At 42.6% G+C, this 22267-nt stretch overlaps 1 protein-coding gene and 1 non-coding gene across 3 annotated transcripts in view; both read left to right on the top strand.

Moving 5' to 3' along the window:
* The window catches only part of LOC124613073, a 1160819-nt gene that overhangs the window by 847722 nt on the left and 290830 nt on the right, over nt 1-22267 (top strand). The gene's annotated exons all lie outside the window — the stretch shown is intronic.
* Nucleotides 10109-10181, top strand: Trnas-cga. Its single transcript has one exon. It is a non-coding gene; the product is annotated as a tRNA-Ser (tRNA).

Genomic DNA, 22267 nt, shown 5'->3' on the forward strand with positions numbered 1-22267 from the left:
GGAGAGCAGTGGTCTGGTAAAAAGTACTTTAAAAATGAGGACAAACAGTCTCGACTTTTTAAAACATTTATTTTGTGGCAACCGGTTTCGGTTGGCTTTTGACCATCTTCAGACCTCATACCATGATGGTAGGAAGTGGCGAATGTTCGTAGAGCTACACTGAAGCGCCAAAGAAAATGGAACAGGCATGCGTATTCAAATACAGAGATACGTAAACAGGCAGAATACGGCGCCTATATAAAACAACATATGTCTAGCGCAGTTGTTAGATCAGTTACTGCTGCTACAATGGCAAGTTATCAAGATTTAAGTCTGTCTGAACGTCGCCCTATAGTCGGCGCACGGGCGGGGGGACACAGCATCTCCCAGGTAGCGATGAAGTGAGGATTTTCCCGTACGACCATTTCACGAGTGTATCGAGAATTTCAGGAATCCGGTAAAACATAAAATCTTTGTCATCGCCGCGTCCGGGAAAAGAACCTGCAAGTACAGGACAAATGGCTACTGCAGAGAATCGTTCAATGTGACAGAAATGCAATTTCAACGCTGCAGATTTCAACGCTGGGCCATCAACAAGTGTCAGCCTGCGAATCATTCAACGATACATTATCGATATGGGCTCTCGGAACCGTAGGCTCACTCGTATACCCCTGTGACTGCACTACACAAAGCTTTACGCCTCACCTGGGCCCGTCAATATCGATATCTGACTGTTTATGACTGGAAACATGTTGCCTGGTCTGACGAGTGTCGTTTCTAATTATATCGAGCGGATAGATGTATACGGGTATGGAGACAAGCTCATGAATCGATGGACCCCGCATGTCAGCCGGGGACTATTCAAGCTGGTGGAGGCTCTGTAGTGGTGTGGAGCGTGTGCAGTTGTAAGGGACCCGTCATACTTCCAGATACGGCTCTGACAGACGACACGTACGTAAGCATCCTGTCTCATCACCTACATCCATTCACGTCCATTGTGCATTCCGACGGACTTGGACTATTCCAGCAGGACAATGCGACACCCGACACGTCCAAAATTGCTACGGACTGGCTCCAGCAACACTCTTCTGAGTATAAACACTTCTGGTGGCCGCCAAACTCTCCAGACATGAACATTATTGAGCATATCTGGGTTGCCTTGCAAAGTGCTATTCAGAAGAGATCTCCATCCCCTCGTACCCTTACGAATTTATGGACAGCCTTGCAGGATTCATGGTGTCAAATCCGTCCAGCACTACTTCAGACAATAGTCGAGCCCATGCTACACCGTGTTGAGATACTTCTGCGTGCTCACGGTGGCCTTACACGATATTAGGCAGGTGTACCAGTTTCTTTGGGTATTCAGTGTATAACCACCACCGGCTTCCATCATGGTATGAGGTCTGAAGATGGTCAAAAACTGACCGAAAACGCTTGCCATAAAGTATTTATTTATTTCGATCCAGACTGTTTGTGCTCATTTTTAAAGCACTCTCGTGGTTATCCCTCGCGACCTGCTGAAACTTTATGTGGTGTTTCGACCTGTTGTGCTGTCATTCATGAACAGCATTCCAAGAGGGTTTTTTCCAAGAGGATAACGCTCCCCAAATACCACTACTGTAACCCAACATACTCTGCAGCGTGTCGACATGTTGCCTTAAGCTACCCGATCAACAAATTTGTCTCCTGTTGAGGACGACAACCCAGCGTCATTCACAAGCAGCATTAACCGCCCTGTATTTACTCCATTCCACAAACTGACATCCAGCACCTGTACAACACCATGTACGCACGTTTGCATGCTTGCATTCCACACTCAGGCGGTTACACCGGTTACCAGTGTACCAGCATTTCACATTTCCAATAGATTACTTAGCGCTTACACTAACCTGTGTTCTAGTTCCCAAAATGTCATTACTCCGCATAATAAAAGCTTGAATTAAAAGTGTCGAACGTACATTTGGTCGGTGGTTGCGAAAAAGGAACGTTAGAAATGAAATTGTGACGTTCAATTCCGCGAGGTTTCGTTGACGCGCAGCGTGGATCGACCGCAACTCCAAGCTGCCACCACACTCACACCCTCGCGTAGTGACGTCCACCGCCTGGGAGGTCTTCCTGCAGGCGCCGCGCCGCGCCGCCCAGACGCCGCCGGCAATACTTCCTGACAAGTCGCGGACAGGGGCGGGCGGTCGCAGCTGGCGCCTCTGAGATGTCGCCCTCTATAACTCCGTGCGCGCTCGAGTAAATTCTCCACTCGGAGGAATGCCCGACGAATGTCTGTTTCCCAGGCTGTCGCCAGGCGGAAAGCAGGCGCTTTCATGAGACCGGAATGAGGACGTCACAACACATTCTGAATTCCACTCAGAGTAACTCGAGGATGGTCGAGACTAGTAGTGGCGGCTTGGCAGTCTCATGTTCCTCGTTGCTGGGTTCCTATTCTGCATGAGGGCAATCGGACTTCCATATTTTCCCTCGTTGTCGAAGCTTTCTTTTTGGCAGTAAATACCCGGTCGGGCTCTGTATTAGATACAGGCTCCCACGTAGATGCCATTTCCCTTGACTTCCGGAAGGCGTTCGCTACAGTTCCGCACTGTCGCCTGATAAACAAAGTAAGAGCCTACGGAATATCAGACCAGCTGTGTGGCTGGATTGAAGAGTTTTTAGCAGACAGAACACAGCATGTTGTTCTCAATGGAGAGACGTCTACAGACGTTACAGTAACCTCTGGCGTGCCACAGGGGAGTGTTATGGGACCATTGCTTTTCACGATATATATAAATGACCTAGTAGATAGTGTCGGAAGTTCCATGCGACTTTTCGCGGACGATGCTGTAGTATACAGAGAAGTTGCAGCATTAGAAAATTGTAGCGAAATGCAGGAAGATCTCCAGCGGATAGGCGCTTCGTGCAGGGAGTGGCAACTGACCCTTAACATAGACAAATGTAATGTATTGCGAACACATAGAGAGAAGGATCCTTTATTGTATGATTATATGATAGCGGAACAAACACTGGTAGCAGTTACTTCTGTAAAACATCTGGGAGTATGCGTACGGAACCATTTGAAGTGGAACGATCATATAAAATTAATTGTTGGTAAGGCGGGTGCCAGGTTGAGATTCATTGAGAGAGTCCTTAGAAAATGTAGTCCATCAACAAAGGAGGTGGCTTACAAACACTCGTTCCACCTATACTTGAGTATTGCTCATCAGTGTGGGATCCGTACCAGGTCGGGTTGACAGAGGAGGTAGAGAAGATGCAAAGAAGAGCGGCGCGTTTCGTCACAGGGTTATTTGGTAAGCGTTACGGAGATGTTTAGCAAACTCAAGTGGCAGACTCTGCAAGAGAGGCGCTCTGCATCGCGGTGTAGCTTGCTGTCCAGGTTTCGAGAGGGTGCGTTTCGGGATGAGGTATCGAATATATTGCTTTCCCCTACTTATACCTCCCGAGGAGATTAGAGAGATTCGAGCGAGCACGGAGGCTTTCTGGAAGTCGTTCTTCCCGCGAACCATACGCGACTGGAACAGGAAAGGGTGGTAATGACAGCGGCACGTAAAGTGCTCTCCGCCTCACACTGTTGGGTGGCTTGCGGAGTATAAATGTAGATGTTGATGTACTTTTTGCTAGTGTTAAATCTTTAGGACTGCAGAATTTCTTTTAGGTCGTGATCCGTCGTATTTGTGACTGGAGAACCAAACTTAGTGTGGACATTAATAAAACAGACAAACTGAAGGGACCGATTCCTGACTGGAAATGGAGTGAAAATGTCCTATGAACATGTTTTTGGAAATGCACCTTTGTCACGATAGAAGACGCCGACCAATAACATTTGACCATGTTCCGTGTGTTCCTTGTGCGTTGCAGGCTGTGTGACTGACGCAACATATTGTAAGCAGTTGAAAGGTCCGGTATTCATGTCGGGAACAAGCCGAGATGATGGTTGTGTGCAGTCTAACAGATGGGAACGGTCTAGAGGCAGCGCGACTATAGCTAAAGAAGTACCCTCTCGGACACCAACCACGTTAGACAACATTTCGAACACTTTTTCGGCGTTTGTGTAGTCATGAGTCCTTTCAGAGAGACGAATGTGGAGGGAGACCGTGATCTGTGAGTAAACTGGAGGATGCCCGCCCGTTTGGCCGTGCGGTCTAACGCACGGCTTTCCGGGCGGGAAGGAGCGGCGGTCCCGGCACGAATCCGCCCGGCGGATTTGTGTCGAGGTCCGGTGAGCCGGCCAGTCTGTGGATGGTTTTTAGGCGGTTTTCCATCTGCCTCGGCAAATTCGGGCTGGTTCCCCGTATTCCGCCTCAGCTACACTATGTCGGCGATTGCTGCGCAAGCAAGTTCTCCACGTACGCGTACACCACCATTACTCTACCACGCAAACATAGGGGTTACACTCGTCTGGTGTGAGACGTTCCCTGGGGGGGTCCACCGGGAGCCGAACCGCACAATAACCCTGGGTCCGGTGTGGGGCGGCGGAGTAGTGAAGTGGACTGCGGCAGTCGTCGTGGGGTTGCGGACCACTGGGGCTGCGGCTGGGACGGAGCCTCTCCGTCGCTTCTAGGTCCCCGGTTAACAAAACATAACATAACATAACACTGGGGGATCGTATTCTACAAGATATTTGGATGAACTCTAGTGCAAGTGGGTCGCCGGCATGGTGTAAGCAAACCAAAATACGATTATGTGTATTCTGCATGACAACCGCCGCTATCTCTGTCGCCTGCAATCCCACGGAGACCACTTTAACCACATGTTCTGACGTGGATGCGATGCAGCATTATACAGTGTTCTGTGACGATTCGTTGACGTTGCACGCACGCCGTCCATTTCTGGACGCAAGTTCATAGAATCTTTTTTCTTCCATTTACTCTCAGGAACCAGTCCCTGCAGTTAGTAGGTTTTATTAATGTTCACCATGTATACAAAATCATATTATTTTAATAATGGTAAGTATTTCTTTACAATAATAATGTTTCGTCTAGCCCTACAGCATGCAAAGCGCCCGTATACTTAAAACTAGAATGCTAGACAGCGATATATTAGTCTGTAAAAGTCTTCATTTTTTCTAAAAAGAAAAGAAATCGACAAAATTTTAAACACGTTTAAAATTGTTATTATCGTAGCTGAAGGGTGCTCCACTCATGTATTTGCTTATTATCACTGTGCAACTGAAAAGGTTAATCTCCTGGACACGTTACTCTGGATTACATCCTCAAAAAATACATAAAAAACCGTTGGGATGTTATTTAAGCGTTCTAAAAAATGAAATGAAACAAAGTAACGAAAGAGCGGACAAGTCAACCACATGAGCAATAGACCTGGAAAATTTTACTTTACCGGAGGGTGCTTTGGTAAATAAGGCAGCAAGATTTCTCAGAACTGTACAATTACCCTACGCGCACTAAATTCCACTTCTACACAGATGAAATGATCACATCCAACCAAGACCTTATTTGCTACCACCAAAGTTGAATGATACGCATTATTTGGCGTACATTCTACGTGTGTTGGCAATTGTTGTGCGCGAAAGACGACCTTCCACCACCCCATTTAGGAATGACCATCCGTGACCAACTCAACAACAAATACTATTATTTTCATCTAACTGTGTAGTGAACCGTGGCCGGCGTAATCGTCGAAATTCACTACTTTTTTAATTTAGAGGTACACAAAGTCTTTCTGATAAAACACTAGAAAACATTAAAAATTAAGTAGTCCGTAGCAGACTGCCTCATTATGCAACAGCCAACGGGAATATCTGAGAGGGTATGGCACAATTTTGTGTTAGACAATGTAATACTCTTTCTTGATCGCTTCATTTTATTGATTTTACGCATTTAGGATTAAGCCATCGATAGAATCAGTCATACGAAAAGACGCAAATGAGAAGTAGCTATCGTACAGAGCACAAAACTTTACTAACGAATACAAAAAAGACAACACATTATATTGAGAGTACATCCGTGAGCAATAACTCGTAAAAAATTCCATTTAGCAAGAGTATAGTGTACTAGTGCTACTGTTTAGTAGCTGGAATTTTTGACGACACCCTGTATATCAATGTCCCTGTAATGTGATGCATGTGTCTGGTATGCAAATCTTACGTTAGTATATTTCAGTAATGCGTTAATTGTGTCAGATATCGTTCCTAAATATGTAACTGGTAAATACATAAATTTTTGTTTTGTTAGTAATTCTGTTTGTCAACGTTATTTCTTTACGTGCGATGGATTTTATGGCCTTAGTGCGCAAATAAAGAAAAAATTATAATACTCGTATTTTTCCTCATAACGTTCCGAGTGTATAGTATTATTGTTCTGCTAGACCACGTAATCTCCACAATTTAGTAGGAGACACTCGATCTGTTTGCCAGCCACAGTATCATACGTATTGGCTGACTAATCCCACACTGCCAGAACGGAAAAGATAAACCGAAAATAAAAGGAAGCAGGTTGCGCAGGAGATACGAAATGATGCGCCTCCACGCAGCCCCTATTACGTGCCTCAGACACCAAGAACCCAGTATCAGTGTATACTGAAGTTGGTTCATTCATCTCTGATGTGCACTATACGACAATTTTTATCATTTACAGTGAATGAGTTAATTGTATAAGAAATGCATAAGATTATTCTCTTTCATCCAAAATACACACCGATATGTCCATACCAAAACGTTCAACAACTGCACAGACAATTCTCACGTAAAAAGTGATTGAATATTTCTGAATGCGCAGGTGGGAATACTATGTCCGCAGACTCACACGCTTTCTGCAGGCACACCGGGTTTCCGCTTTTTCCCTTTTTGCTTTCCATTCACACGCTCGACTGCCTCGTCCACATATGCGTGAATCATTAAAATTAAAATCCAGAAGAATATTTTTTTCGGTGATTCGCGCACAAAGAGACGGACAGCCAAGCCACAAATGCGCTCCATTAATCAGGAACAAAACGACCGCCTACGTAGGTTACTGGATTACGCAAAAAAGGTGCACTGTGCGAATAATGCTTAATTGCTAAACTCATCGAAACAGATTCAAAGCTAGTGGGATTAAAAACCTGTTTTTTTTCTTAGCTTCCATTAATTTAGCCAGATTACTGGCAAATGTCTAAATGTTATAATCAATGCGTCTGTGAATGTTTTTCAATTTATTCTTTCTTTTTTTTGTTACAATACACATCAAAATGATTTTCTGTTGAAACACAAAATGTGCAATGAACATCTCACCTTTTCGAAACACGTGTCATGTGAAAGTTACTATATACCTGTAAGGCAGCTGCGATGTTCATTCACTTCGTCCTGAAAGTGCACATAGTGGGGTTATAGTGATCAATAGTTCTTTTCGTTTATGCTCCTGTGTGACGCCTATAAGGAAGAAAATGTAAGTTTTTACGCCGCCTTGTTGCAGAGATCGTTAGACACTGATGACAATTTTTGGTCATTGTTAGTTAGTTAGTTAGTTAGTTGTTATTTTTCCCATTGATCAATATCACTGTAACCGCTATGATGTGGAACGTGTCAAGCGCGTAAGAAATGCACACGTGGATGAAGGTTCTTTTCTATTAAATTTTTTTTAAAAACAGCTTGAAATTTTTATTGCCTACACCATTCCCTTACGTCCAAAAATCGCACAAAATTCATATATTGTACCGGTAAATATACATTTATTTATTCCTATTCAAGCACCCATCTATGGTATAAAAGCAGTTGTCAGGGAGATATGTTGTATGTTGTTGTTGTTGTTGTTGTGGTCTTCAGTCCTGAGACTGGTTTGATGCAGCTCTCCATGCTACTCTATCCTGTGCAAGCTTCTTCATCTCCCAGTACCTACTGCAACCTACATCCTTCTGAATCTGCTTAGTGTATTCATCTCTTGGTCTCTCTCTACGATTTCTATCCTCCACGCTCCCCTCCAATACTAAACTAGTGATCCCTTGATGCCTCAGAACATGTCCTACCAACCGATCACTTCTTCTAGTCAAGTTGTGCCACAGACTTCTCTTCTCCCCAATCCTACTCAATACCTCCTCATTAGTTATATGATCTAACCATCTAATCTTCAGCATTCTTCTGTAGCACCACATTTCGAAAGCTTCTATTCTCTTCTTGTCCAAACTAGTTATCGTCCATGTTTCACTTCCATACATGGCTACACTCCATACAAATACTTTCGGAAACGACTTCCTGACACTTAAATCTATACTCGATGTTAACAAATTTCTCTTCTTCAGAAACGCTTTCCTTGCCACTGCCAGTATACATTTGATATACTCTCTACTTCGACCATCATCAGTTATTTTACTCCCCAGATAGCAAAACTCCTTTACTACTTTAAGTGTCTCGTTTCCTAATCTAATTCCCTCAGCATCACCCGCCTTAATTCGACTACATTCCATTATCCTCGTTTTGCTTTTGTTGATGTTCATCTTATACCCTCCTTTCATGACACTGTCCATTCCGTTCAACTGCTCTTCCAAGTCCTTTGCCGTCTCTGACAGAATTACAATGTCATCGGCAAATCTCAAAGTTTTTATTTCTTCTCCATGGATTTTAATACCTACTCCGAATTTGTCTTTTGTTTCCTTCACTGCTTGCTCAATATACATATTGAATAACATCGGGAATAGGCTGCAACCCTGTCTGACTCCCTTCCCAACCACTGCTTCCCTTTCATGCCGCTCGACTCTTATAACTGCCATCTGGTTTCTGTAAAAATTGTAAATAGCCCTTCGCTCTTTGTATTTTACCCCTGCCAACTTCATAATTTGAAAGAGAGTATTCCAGTCAACATTGTCAAAAGCTTTCCCTAAGTCCACAAATGGTAGAAATGTAGGTTTGCCTTTCCTTAATCTAGCTTCTAAGATAAGTCGTAGGGTCAGTATTGCCTCACGTGTTCCAATATTTCTACGGAATCCAAACTGATCTTCCCCGAGGTCGGCTTCTACCAGTTTTTCCATTCATCTGTAAAGAATTCGCGTTAGTACTTTGCATCCGTGACTTATTAAACTGATTGTTCGGTAATTTTCACATCTGTCAGCACCTGCTTTCTTTGGGATTGGAATTATTATATTCTTCTTGAAGTCTGAGGGTATTTCGTCTGTCTAATACACCTTGCTCACCAGATGGTACAGTTTTGTCAGGACTGGCTCTCCCAAGGCCGTCAGTAGTTCTAATGGAATGTTGTCTACTCCCGGGACCTTGTTTCGACTCAGGTCTTTCATTGCTCTGTCAAACTCTTCACGCAGTATCATATCTCCTATTTCATCTTCATATACATCCTCTTCCATTTCCATAATATTATCCTCAAGTACACTGCCCTTGTATATACCCTCTATATACTCCTTCACCTTTCTGCTTTCCCTTCTTTGCTTAGAACTGGGTTTACATCTGAGATCTTGATATTCATACAAGTGGTTCTCTGTTCTCCAAAGGTCTCTTTAATTTTCCTGTAGGCAGTATCTATCTTACCCCTAGTGAGATAAGCTTCTACATCCTTACATTTGTCCTCTAGCCATCCCTGCTTAGCCATATTGCACTTCCTGTCGATCTCATTTTTGAGACGTTTGTTGAGATATGATTTCGCTTTATTTTTGAAACTATTACTCTGTCTGTCAGATATTTTATTTCATACAGTAATTTTCGAGAAGTTCTGCAGCAGCATATTTTACCCCTTTCTACGCTAAAGATAGGTTAAGTAGAGGATAGTGTAAGTCTTCCCTTCTTCTGGTATTATAATCATGAATGTCACCGTTGTTTTTAAACTGGTCCATGTTGTTGAGAACAAACTTCATTACCGAGTAATGTACTATAAGGCTGTTGTAAGAATTCCTAACCTTTTAAACAGAAGCCTACAAGACGTGCAACTATGAACCCCACATGCTGTTCTAACCACTTTCCTTTGGGCAGTGAATACTTTTCCCCTAAGTCTTGAGTTACTCCAAAATTTTTTTCCGTATGACATCAGAGAGTGAAAGTATGTTAAGTTTTTGGATGTGCATATGGATGAAAATCATAATTGGAATATTCATATTTTGGATCTCCTAAAGCTACTAGGTTCAGCAACTTTTGCAATCAGAATAATTGCCAGTTTTGAGGATATAGAAATTAGTAAGCTGTGAGGACAGGGCTTGGGTAGCTCAGTTGGTAGAGCACTTGCCCTCGAAAGGCAAAGGTCCCGAGTTCGAGTCTCGGCCGGGCACACAGTTTTAATCTGCCGGGAAGTTTCATATCAGCGCACGCTCCGCTGCAGAGTGAAAATCTCATTCTGGTTTTCAAAAGACATTATTTGTGTCATTTTCTATCGGAATTTCTTTTACTGGATTGATAATTATGCTTGTATCTTCAGCAAACAGTTTCATTTAGCTTATTGTTTCACATAATAAGGGAGGTCATTCACACATATCCATAACAGAAGGGGACCCCTGCTCGATTCCTGTGGAGCATCTAATGTTAAGTCAGATGAAGTGTAAAACTTTCTTAAATCACTTAAACCTCATAAAAAACTTTCTGCTTCTTGTTACGTGGATATGACTTAAACCACTCAATGCTTTTCTGCTTTTCCATTTATACCATGTAATTTCTGTAATATAATGTCATGGTTCACACAATCAGATGCTTTGGATAATTGACAGAAAATTTCTATTAACGACATTTTACTATTTAAAGACTCTATTATGTAGTCAGTAAAACTGTATAATGCTGTCTCAGTGGAACAGCATTTTTGAAATCCGAACTGTCATTTTCTAAGTATCCGACTACTTTTGAGACGGCTAACAACTCTTGACTACATTACTTTGTCGACGTTTTTTGAAAATGCTGTAAACAAGGGTACTGTGCGATGATTATAGACATTTGTGATGTAACCTTGTTTGTAGAGAGACTTGACAATGGCATATTTTAACCTGTCTGGGAAAATACCTTAAGTTAGTGATACATTACATATGTGAGACAGAACATTACTTGTAACTGCTCCACATTGTTGTAATATCTTGTTAGAGATGTGGGATGTCATCCACTGCTACAGAACATTTATTTTTCAAAGATTTAATGATTTTTCCTTATTCCACAAGAGGTTGTCAGGTGAAAATTAATCTGGCTAAAATTTCTCAAAACTGATTCTTCCACGCACTGCTTGGCTTTTTCTTTTGAACTAGTCTCACCAATTATTTCACCTAAACTTAAGGAATGGTTGTTAAATACATTAGCTACTTGTATACTGTTGGTTAAGATGAACTCCTTCTCTTTAATAGTAACACTACCTACCCCAGTGGTTACTTTCCTGTCTCCCTTCTAACAACATTCCATATTGATTTGATTTTATTGCCTTAGTTGTTAATTTCATCTCTAACACAAATATTTCTTGATTTTGTGACAGTTTTTCTCAGTATGTTGCAATAATTTTTATAGTGTAAAATTACTTATGGGTCTTTACTCAATCTTGCTGTCTCATTCAGTTTTCTTTTTCTTTCTGAAGATCCTTAATACCAGTATTAATCCAAGGTTTCTTTGAAAACTATTTGGTGTTACATTTAGTATTTTTTTTTTTTTTTTTGGACAACAGCGTTCAGAAAGGGATATAAATTTATCAAGAAATAGGTTGCATTTATCATTAGCATTTGTCTCATTGTATACATCTCCTCAATTAACGTTTCTTAAACATTCTCTGAAGTTCTGTACAGATACTGGGTTGAGCAACCTTCCACTTTTACTTGTTTCTGAACTGTAAATACCGCTAGTTTTTGTAAGTTAATCAATCGTGCATCATGGTCTTTTAATCCATTTACCACAGGGAAACCATGTGTTACACATCCTCTTGCTGTACAAATTCATTATTAATTAGAGTCTACTGTCTTGAGCTATACTAGTAGGAAAACTGATCACTGATTCTAAGTTACATGTCATTAATAACACTTCCAGTCCACTTTTCTCAACAGAATTGGTTTGAAAGTATACATTGAAATCATCACAGATTAATAACTTCATTTTTTGTCTGACAGACGGCATAATAGGGAGTCAGACTTTTTTATGAATAGCTCCCAATCTCCTAATGGGGACCTCTACACTGTTGCTAATATCAACACTAAATTATCTACCAGTAGTTCACATGCACAAACTTCAAAGTGCTGATCGACACAAAATTTGCTTACTTCTACAGTTTTGTATTTATGCCCTTCTTTTGTGTAAATGGCAACTCCTCCTTTATCCATGCTAGATCTGCTAGTGTAAGAAGCTAAATTATACCCATTGATGCTAACCCTTTCCATCACCATAGTTACATGGTGTTCAGACAAGCAGACTATGTCAGCCTCGTTCATATTTTTGAGACCATCTGAACACACTAACAGCTCATCTAGTTTATTCTTTATTCCCCTGATATTTTGATGAAGTAAATTGATACTACCCTTAGCTTTATCCCTTCTTTTATTCTACTTTTCTTGGTTTTATAAGCATCAAGAAGGAAATATGACAGGACACCCAGCTTTTTATTGCTTCTCTGACGAGAGACACCCAATGCAGTATGTTCTTGTACTAACCACAGCCATCGAAACTATCACCGACGCCGAATCATCTTAGTCATTGTTTCTAGATTACAATTTTAACTTGAATAATGTCCAGTCCCACGGTGGACAACAACAATTTTTAATGTGCCGCTAGCCTCAAATGATCTTTGCTTCATAGATATCACAGTATAATTGATTGCACAAAAAAATGTTTCATTTTTATTATTACAAAACATTTTAATTTATATTTTAAAACGGATTCGCATCTGACTGATTTGAGTTACTGATGGACCTTGGCCATACGTTGAGTTAAATTTTTTCCACATACTTTGGCAGTAAAACTCCACTGGTGTTAAAAGACAAATAACTTTTTCTTGCTTATCCTAGCTGTTTAGTCTTACATTGGTCATATTTCTGTCATTTAGTTACTGAACAATATTTATCATTAACCCACCACCTTTAAATTATATACAAAAGTAATGTAGGTGAGTTATGGACTATTGTTCGTTATGGCGGTGGCCACGACGTTAGGATCGCGGATTTACTTCAAACTTTGTACATCTTTAGTACGCCATTGCAACAACATAATCTGCAAGTAGTAAGGTGTACTACTCTGGCAGTTCCGAGAAAATCAGCGAGGATTTTTACACGTCCATTACGTAGCTGATGTGTCTGTACGTAGGCGCAGAACGTTAGAGCTCTTGGTGGTCAAGCAGTTAGCATTCGAGCTGCGTAAGCGAAGTGTATGAGACGAAGGCTAGACTTAATTTTTAATCTGTATTTTTTTCATCTATGCTCATATTATTTAATTTAAATGACATTTGAGAGGAAATATAATTAAAAAACACGGGTATCTGCACGAATTTTAGTGAATTTCATGTTATTTGACTACATACCATTTTAATTAACTTTATGTTTATAACCATTGACAAGTAAATCAAGAAACGTGTAGAGTTTCCTTAAAACATATGCCTATCGTGATTTGCGAAATCCCTTATAAATGCAATCTGGAACTATTTTGCCCTCGACACTTCGAGCTGCAGCTTACATTTGGTAGTTAACCTGCGTAGCGGTGAGACGTTGCTAATGTTGCAAGAACGAATAGTGCAGGCGCAAATTTTTTGAATATCACAGATTTATACCTGTACTAAAAAAAATGAAGTTTTCAGCTGGAGTAGAGCCGTCGCCTTATACAAGTTCGTTATACGAAGCTCGAACTCTCTAACGTGCGGTACCTACGCCCAGGTACATCAGTTACATAATAGACGCATAAAACTTCTCTTGAGATTTTCTCGGAATTGCCAGAGTAGTGCACCTTACTACTTGCACAAAATGTTGTTTTAATGGCCTACTAAAGGTGTGCAAAGTTTGAAGTAATTCCGTGATCCCAACGTCATGGCCCTCCTTGTGAGTCACAGTCTTGTAATGCCACTAATCTCCATTCATCTTCAACCTACACTTTCTACCCAAATGGAATGAAGAAAAAATCGGAGGAAGTGCTATACAGTTTACACATACTGTTTCCTTTCCAGGAATTGTAAATGTACAAAAGAAATCTCAGATACGTAGGCCAAAGTGATATGTTACAGTGCGTCACATGGGTATAGCACCTGGCGTGATAGTATGGGGTGCCACTAGGTGCACAATGCCATCACCTTGGCCCGTATACTTGAACAGCAGCCATTACTTTTCTGAAGTGTTGAGACTGGTGATTATGCCCTTCCTCCGACGTCTCTACGGAGTTAATCACGTTCTCCAGATGTCTCACCGGTTGGAAACATTTTGTTCAAATGGTTCAAAAGGTTCTGAGCACTATGGGACTTAACATCTGAGGTCATCAGTCCCCTAGAACTTAGAACTACTTAAACCTAACTAACCTAAGGACATCACACACATCCATGCCCGAGGCAGGATTCGAACCTGCGGCCGTAGCAGTCTCGCGGTTGCGGACTGAAGCGCCTAGAACCGCACGGCCAACGCGGTCGGCAAAACATTTTGTCATGAGTCGTGAACAGACTGTCTTTTCACCATTGACAGAAACAATGACTGACAGCGCAGAGCTAAAACGTTATGGAATGACGAACCCATATATTCACCGCTTAGTTTGACTAAATGGTTAGTCTGGTTAATGACTTTGACAGAGATGACTGCTCTGTGCTATAAAACTTGATTCTGCGTACAGCATCGCGTTGGACGTACCTGACTGTACTCTTCCTGTAAGTAAAATTCCGTTAGTAGCTATCTGTCTTGGTGTTACAGTGTTAATGGCTAGTAGTGTAGCTACTCGGCCTCGTTACGTGAAACATCATCTCCTCATGCTCCATCACCAACCACTCCAAAATTACTGTATGTGCCTGGAAGCGACTGGCTTTTGCCATGACGTGCTCGGTTATTAAGATGTTGCAAGGTGCCCGCCAGCTAATCTGCTCCAGTTCGACACTCATAGTTTCAGAAGTTGTCCTGACGTGGTCATATGGAGGGAGAGAGAAAAGCATTGCGACTTGTCCATTTCACCCTCGTTAAAAATCTGAAGTGGTCTTTATGGTAGCAGAGTTACAGAGGTCTTTTGAGATTGCATGTCGCCATTTAGAGCGCCGATGTGATGACACCCCTAGTCTGACACGTATGTACACTGAGGAGCGACGCCTGTTGGAGGCTGGTGGCGATCTGTCATTTGCAGCGAGTCGATAAGATGGCGGTTGACGACCTGCACAGTATGACAATTCCACTTGCGGAGTGCGACTACAGTGGCGGGGTTTTAGCATGATTAGCGCACGAACGGACAATCCAAGACTGAGATGCGTGCATTGTATGGTAAAGAAATAAAGATTCAGCAGTCTGTTGCGCTGGATCCAGTGTACACGACGGATAGCAGGGTCTAATACCGCAGAGTATCTGCATTTATACTGCGCCCATCGACTGGTGCGGTCCGTAAGGCGCTCGGAAATAACGTCAGTGCTGCATCAAATAACGCTTCGCAAATGATCTGCTTCATTTGGCATTTGAAGCTAAGAACCAAATGCGGGAAGTCGCCTTTCGACAGTGCCAGTTGCTGATGACATCAGCGATGCTTTTGCACTAGCGTTTTGATGTCTTTATCCATTCGTGACAGTTGTGCTTTATGATATGCCGGTGACAAGCATATCTCACAATTATGAGAAGTACGTCGTATGACATAATAAGCACCTGCGATCTGAGAGCGAATACCTGGTGTCTCGTTTTTCATACTCAATAGCAAAATGTCATTTATTGCTGATAGTTGGTACGAATGGAGAAATAAGTGTGAAGGTTTACCATCCCGTCGAAGATGAGGTGTTTTTTTTTTCCTCCTCATTTTGTTCGTTGTTGATCGTTGTGTTTGGTCGTTACGGAAGTCACATGACATCCCTTCCAGTTCGTTTGTTGATCCTTCCACTCAGTTTTATTATTATTATTATTATTATTATTACAGAGGCCAACCGGCTCTCTGACCGAACACGCTGAGCTACCGTGCCGGCACTGTGTCTGAAGATAGAGCACTTGCTCAAATTACGGGGAACATGGGTCAGAAGTTCATAAAACCTATCCCGTATTTTAGTTACTTATAGGGAAACACAGAAAATCTAAATGTGTGGCCGGACGGAGGTTTCAAATGCCATCTTCCAGAAATCGTTTCCGCTGTGCACACCACCGTGCCACCCCATTCGTTGACGTCGGAATACTATTAGATGTCTTTTTTTTTTCTCACCGGTTTGATGCGGGACCGCCACAAATTCACGAATTCCTCTCCCGTGCCAACCTCTTCATCTCATAATAACACCTACATCCTACGACCGTAACTATTTGCTGGATGTATTCATCTCCACCTACCTCTAGGGTTTTTACCTAGACAGGTCCCTCTAGTACCATGGTAGCCATTCCCTGAAATATTAACACATGTCCTGTCATCCTGTTCCCTCCTCTAGTCACTGTTTTGCATACTTTCCTTCCTTCGCCGCTTCTTACAAGAATCTCCTCATTATTTACCTTGACAGAACATCTGGTTTTCAATATTCTTCTCTAGCACCATATCTCAAAGATTTCGAGTCTCTTCTGTTCCGGTTTCCCTACAATCCATGATTCACTACCGCATATAGCTGTGATCAGAAATTTCTTCCTCAACTTAAGGCCTATGTTGGATACTAACAGACTTAGAATACCGGCTTTCTCTGTGCTAGTGTGATTCTTATGTCGTCCTTACTACGTCCGTCATGGGTTATTTTCCTTACGAGATAGCAGAATTCCTTAACTTCGCCTAGTTTGTGATCACCAGTCTTGAAGTTTTCTCGGTATTCTCGTTTCTGCTACTTCTCATTCCTTTTGTCTTTCTTCTCAGTCAGCGTTGGTTTGCTACCAGATCTGATTGGAGCAACCATATTACTGAACTGTTCACAGCATCTCACTCTCTGCCTCACCTTCATATTCATAACGAATCCTACTCTCGTTATACGATTTTCTGCTGTTGCTGATATTACGCTTTATTAGTTTGACCAGAAATCCTTACGGTCTTTCCATTTCACTTTTCTGACACCCAGTGTATCTAGACTGAGTCTGTGCATTTCTCTTCTCAGATTTTCTAGCTTTCCGACCACGTTCAAGCTCCTGATATTCCACGCTCCGGCTCGTAAAATATTATCGTTTCGGTGGTTATTCCCCCTTTCTCTCATGGTCACTTCCCCCTTCATGTAATACTAAACAGCATAAAATTGGCTTTTTCAGTCATCAGTCCGAGAACATATTACTCCCTGAACACCAATGAAGTTATCGAAAAATATAGGCATCAGAGAAAGCATATCGAATTTTGCGTTCCCCTGTACAGTATTACAATATTTTCGTCGCTGTATGCTCATAGTATAGGGTTCTTGATTGTAATTGTGGTACTTTTTTGTCCAGAAATCTGTCCACATCTACATAGCTACTCTGCAGTTCACACTTAAGTGCCTGGCAGAGGGTTCATCGAACCATTTTCATATTAATTCTCTACATTCCACTCTAGAATGGCGTGTGGGAAAAAGGAACACCTACACCTTTCCTTTCGAGCTCTGATTTCTCTTTTTTTATTGTGATGATCATTTCTCCCTACGTAGATGGGTGCCAACAAAATATTTTCGCATTTGAAGGGAAATTTGGCGATTGAAATTTCGTAAATAGATCTCGCCGCAAAGAAACCCACCTTTGTTTCAGTGACTGCCACACCAACTTGCGTATCATATCAGTGGCTCTCTCACCCCTATTGCGCGATAACACGAAACGAGCTGCCATTATTTGCACTTTTTCGATGTCCTCCGTCAATCGTGCCTAGTAAGGATCCCATACCGCGGAGCAATATTCCAGCAGAGGACGGACAAGTGTAACGTAGGCTGTCTCTTTAGTGGGTTTGTCGCATCTTCTAAGTGTTCTGCCAACAAAGCGCAGTCATTGTTTCGCCTTCCCCACCATATTATCTATGTGGTCTTTCTAATTTAAGTTGCTCGTAATTGTTATTCCTAGGTATTTCATCGAATTGACAGCCCTTAGATTTGTGTGATTTATTGTATACCGAAAACTTATCGGTTTTCTTTTAGTACCCATGTGGATGACTGCGCACTTTTCTTTGTTTAGTGCCAATTGCCACTTTTCGCACCATACAGAAATTCTCTCAATTTGTAATTGGAATTGATCGTCTGATGATTTTACTAGACGGTAAATTACAGCGTCATCTGCAAACAATCTAAGGGGGCTGCTCAGATTATCACCTAGGTCATTTATGTAAATCAGGAACAGCAGAGGGCCTATGACACTACCTTGCTGAACGCCAGATATCACTTCTGTTCTACTCGATGATTTACCGTCTATCACTACGAACTGTGGCCTCTCTGAGAGGAAATCACGAATCCAGCCACACGACTGAGACGCTACTCCATATGCACGCAATTTGATTAATAGTCGCTTGTGAGGAACGGTATCAAAAGCCTTCTGGAAATCTAGGAATATGGAATCCATCTGAGATCCCTTGTCGACAGCACTCGTTATTTCATGGGAATAAAGAGCTAGCTGTGTTGCACAAGAACGATATTTTTTGAATCCGTGTTGGTTATGTATCAATAAGTCATTTTCTCCAAGGTGATTCATGATGCTCGAGTACAGTATATGCTCCAAAATCCTACTGCCAATTGAGGTCAGTGATATGGGTCTGTAATTCAGTGGGATACTATTTCCTTTCTTGAATATTGGAGCTATGCGCTAACTGTCTCAGCAATCCTCATTGCGTACACTGCTGCAAAATAAACCCATCTGCACCCAATGGATAGTGCAAGAACGAGAGAAGGTAGCACTTTCACGTGAATCGTACAGTACATTGGCCGCAGTGGAGTGACGTTTCCTGATTTAATTTAAAATTCTTGTCGGCTTAAGTTGTTAGCTCTGTACTACTTTCCTGCAGTGCACCAATCCATTCAGAAGCTTGATGAGAAAAAACGTGGTAAGGGGCATCTCAGAACCACGCAGATATTCTTTTCGTTGTAGCTGTCATCAAAATTTTGTCGAGCTGACCACAAAGACGGCTAGTGTTGCTACCTTTACTACAAATTTACATGTGATGTGTATTATGGTTCCATGGTGAATAAAGATACTTCGTCGAAACTCACCGTCAGGTTGCCAAAACGTTTTTCGAAAAAAGCGAAGTGGTCTCAGTTTCCTATATGGTGTGAACTCAGCAGTCCCCTCTTATGTCTCGCTGTCCCGATGTTACGTCGCAGTGGTATGCCCTCCGCATGTACGAGGTGATTATAATTAAAATTTCGCTACGTGATCCAGTGTAGACGTGGGGACCCATCTTTATAGGAATCATGTTCAGACTGTGTGCTGCAGGGTTTGAGTCGTTAGTACTCGTAGTGTTGCCGACCGGTGTGGCCAAGCGGTTCTAGGCGCTTCAGTCTGGAACCGCACCACCGCTAAGGTCGCAGGTTCGAATCCTGCCTCGGGCGTGGATGTGTGTGATGTCCTTAGATTAGTTAGGTTTAAGTAGTTCTAAGTTCTAGGGGATGATGACCTCACATGTTAAGTCCCATAGTGCTCAGAGCCATTTGAACCAACTCGTAGTGTTGGTGTCCTGACTTGCTGTTCGCTGCCTGTACTGGTAGGGGGACATAGGGTTAAAGCACAAGCATCAGAATGAATTACAATGGCAGACAGTCGAAGTGGGTCTGGACAAGATAACAAGCGCTTTACTCGTAAAGCTGTTTTATCAAAACGACAGCAGTAGTGTTCCTTCGCTTCGCGAGTATCGGAGCATTGCTTGTGAGTTAACTCGGTTACGTCTGGAGAAACCGAATCATTGACCGATCGTTCCAAATTACGTGGCCACCAAGTTCACTAAATATGAATCCGTGTGATTTCTGGCTGTGGTTACATACAGGATAGGGTTTATCAATAGGACACTAAGCCACCTTTGAGGGTAAAGATGAGCATAGCGAGAGAGATGGCCAACATTCCTCCTGTGATGTTTCGGGCACAAATAGACCAATCTCCAGAACGGTTCCAGGCTGTCGTGAACGCAGATGGTCGCCAAAGGCTGCAACATTTGTAACCTGAAACGTAAGAAGTAAACAAATGTTATCCACTCCTATGGAGATACCTGTAAGTTTCTTTGAGTGGTTTATTCGTTATTTTTCTTCCGCGTCTCCTTATAAATGTTTCGACAAAGTTTCATTGTCCTACGATCACACGTTTCTCATGGGGGCCCTTTCAAGTAGCGAAAGTTTATTTATGACCACCCTGTACTTCTAGGAAGGCAAGCCATATAACCATGACGTCACTGTTGCACGTGGTCACAGTTTCCTTGGCGATTTTCGTAGCTACTTCTTTCGGAACAGACGATTAAACCCGGCAGAGAATCAGAAAAAATGGCCCAGAAAATCTCAGATAATAGTTCCCTCTTCTGGGATTTCCGATGTGTTTTATGTTTTGTGCTTAGTGCACAATGTCCCCAAAGTATCATAGTATTATCCTCCAAAGGTTGCTAAGGTGTCTTGGCTGCATGCGTTGGGCGCTGCACAGTTACCTCCGCTCCCTGTTGGGGTTAGCTGGTATTACTCTGAATGGGCCAGCCGTTCCCACAGCTGAAAAGATGGCGAAATATAGCGATCATCGTCGTCTTGGAAATCCGAGCGTTCGTGCAAGGCGCGGGCCGGTAAATGCAGCTTGTTCCGCCATAAGTGGCGCTAACGCAGCAGAGATACAACGGCGGCGGCGACTGAATTATTCATGCGGCCCCGGGTGGTTAGCCGAGGGCCGTCTCTAAGGCAACACGTGAGTCAACCCCTTCCCCCACCCCACCCCCCTCCCGGCCCCGGCAGCCCACTGGTATCACAACGTCCGCGTACATCGTCGCGAAGCCGCCGGTTGAGCTCCTGCTCAGAGCGAGTCTACGTATCGGAAGCTTCTACCGTATCCACTTGGATACGGTAGAAGCTTCCGATACACTGCCAAAAATCTTGAGACAATATACTAAAAGGGCATTTCTTGCCAATGGGCTGTTCGTCCAAGAGTCTGTAAGACGGTTAGCGTAACACACGTCTTCAATTAATGAAACGACACTCAAGTTGCTAATAAGAGCTTCTTACTCCAAGAGCATTTTCAACCTTTTGTACCAAGCCATTTCCAAGTGGATCTGGAGCTGCCACTATTAATATATAGCCAGCTGTATATCCAAATGTTTTACATAATAGGATATGAAAAAAGTTTAGATATTCACGGTATAAGAGCAGAAAGAATATACTGGGTGTACCACCTAAAACTTGCACCGCAAATGTTGCGGAAATGGAAAGTGCTGTTGAAGTGAGGTTTTCACAGAGTAGAGTGGCAGTCTGAGGCTCGTACTGTTAGCCAATTAACAGACTGTGATGGTACTTAGAAAGTGTTTCTTTTTTGCAAGCATACCCTTTTTTAACGGGGAACAATGCCTATTGACATTAACCAACCAGAATTAGGGTAAATTAGAATGCCCTGGTGTTTGTTGTAGGATTCTAGCGCGAGTCGTTTACGAGATGATATATTTTCAAAAGTTTCCACACTGATACTTGGTTGTGCCATTCAACCTGCGTAGCGTCCGTCCCCGCTAGCTGAGTGGTCAGCGCGACAGAATGTAAGTCCTAACTGTCCGGGTTCGATTCCCGGCTGGGTCGGAGATTTTCTCCGCTCAGGGATAGGGTGTTGTCCTAATCATCATCATTTCATCTCCATCGGCGCGCAAATCGCCGAAGAGGCCTCAAATCGAAAGACTTGCACCCGGCGAACGGTCTACCCGTTGTCACACGGCATCTATCTACCTGCGTAGTTGCTAGGTACGATGGTGTTATATTTGCTTACAGTGTACTTGTGTGATCCTTGAGTGTACTGCGAATTGCCAGTCAGTTAGCGTGCGACTGTCTAAGCGGTAGGTCTTGAGTGGACGATGGAATTTACCAATGCAGAAAAAGCCGACATGCTCAAGGCGCATGGTGAGTGCAAAAATAATGCAGTCCGTTCTCGTATGGTATGTGCGGCAAGATATCCCAATAGACTTCGACTATCTCGACAGTTATTTGCCAACCTCTACAATCAGTTACGTGACAATGGTAGGGCAACGGAACAGAAGCAAACAAGTAACGACAGGAGAGGGGGAAATTAATACTCTTGCTGCTGTTGCAGTTGATCCATACGTTAGCTCCCGCGCAGTCCCACGAGGAAGTAACATAAGTCATGCAAGTGTTCTACGCATTCTCCATCGACATAGGTCCACCCCTAT

The sequence above is a fragment of the Schistocerca americana genome, chromosome 4, assembly GCF_021461395.2.
Source record: "Schistocerca americana isolate TAMUIC-IGC-003095 chromosome 4, iqSchAmer2.1, whole genome shotgun sequence".
Classification (NCBI taxonomy): Eukaryota; Metazoa; Arthropoda; class Insecta; order Orthoptera; family Acrididae; genus Schistocerca; species Schistocerca americana.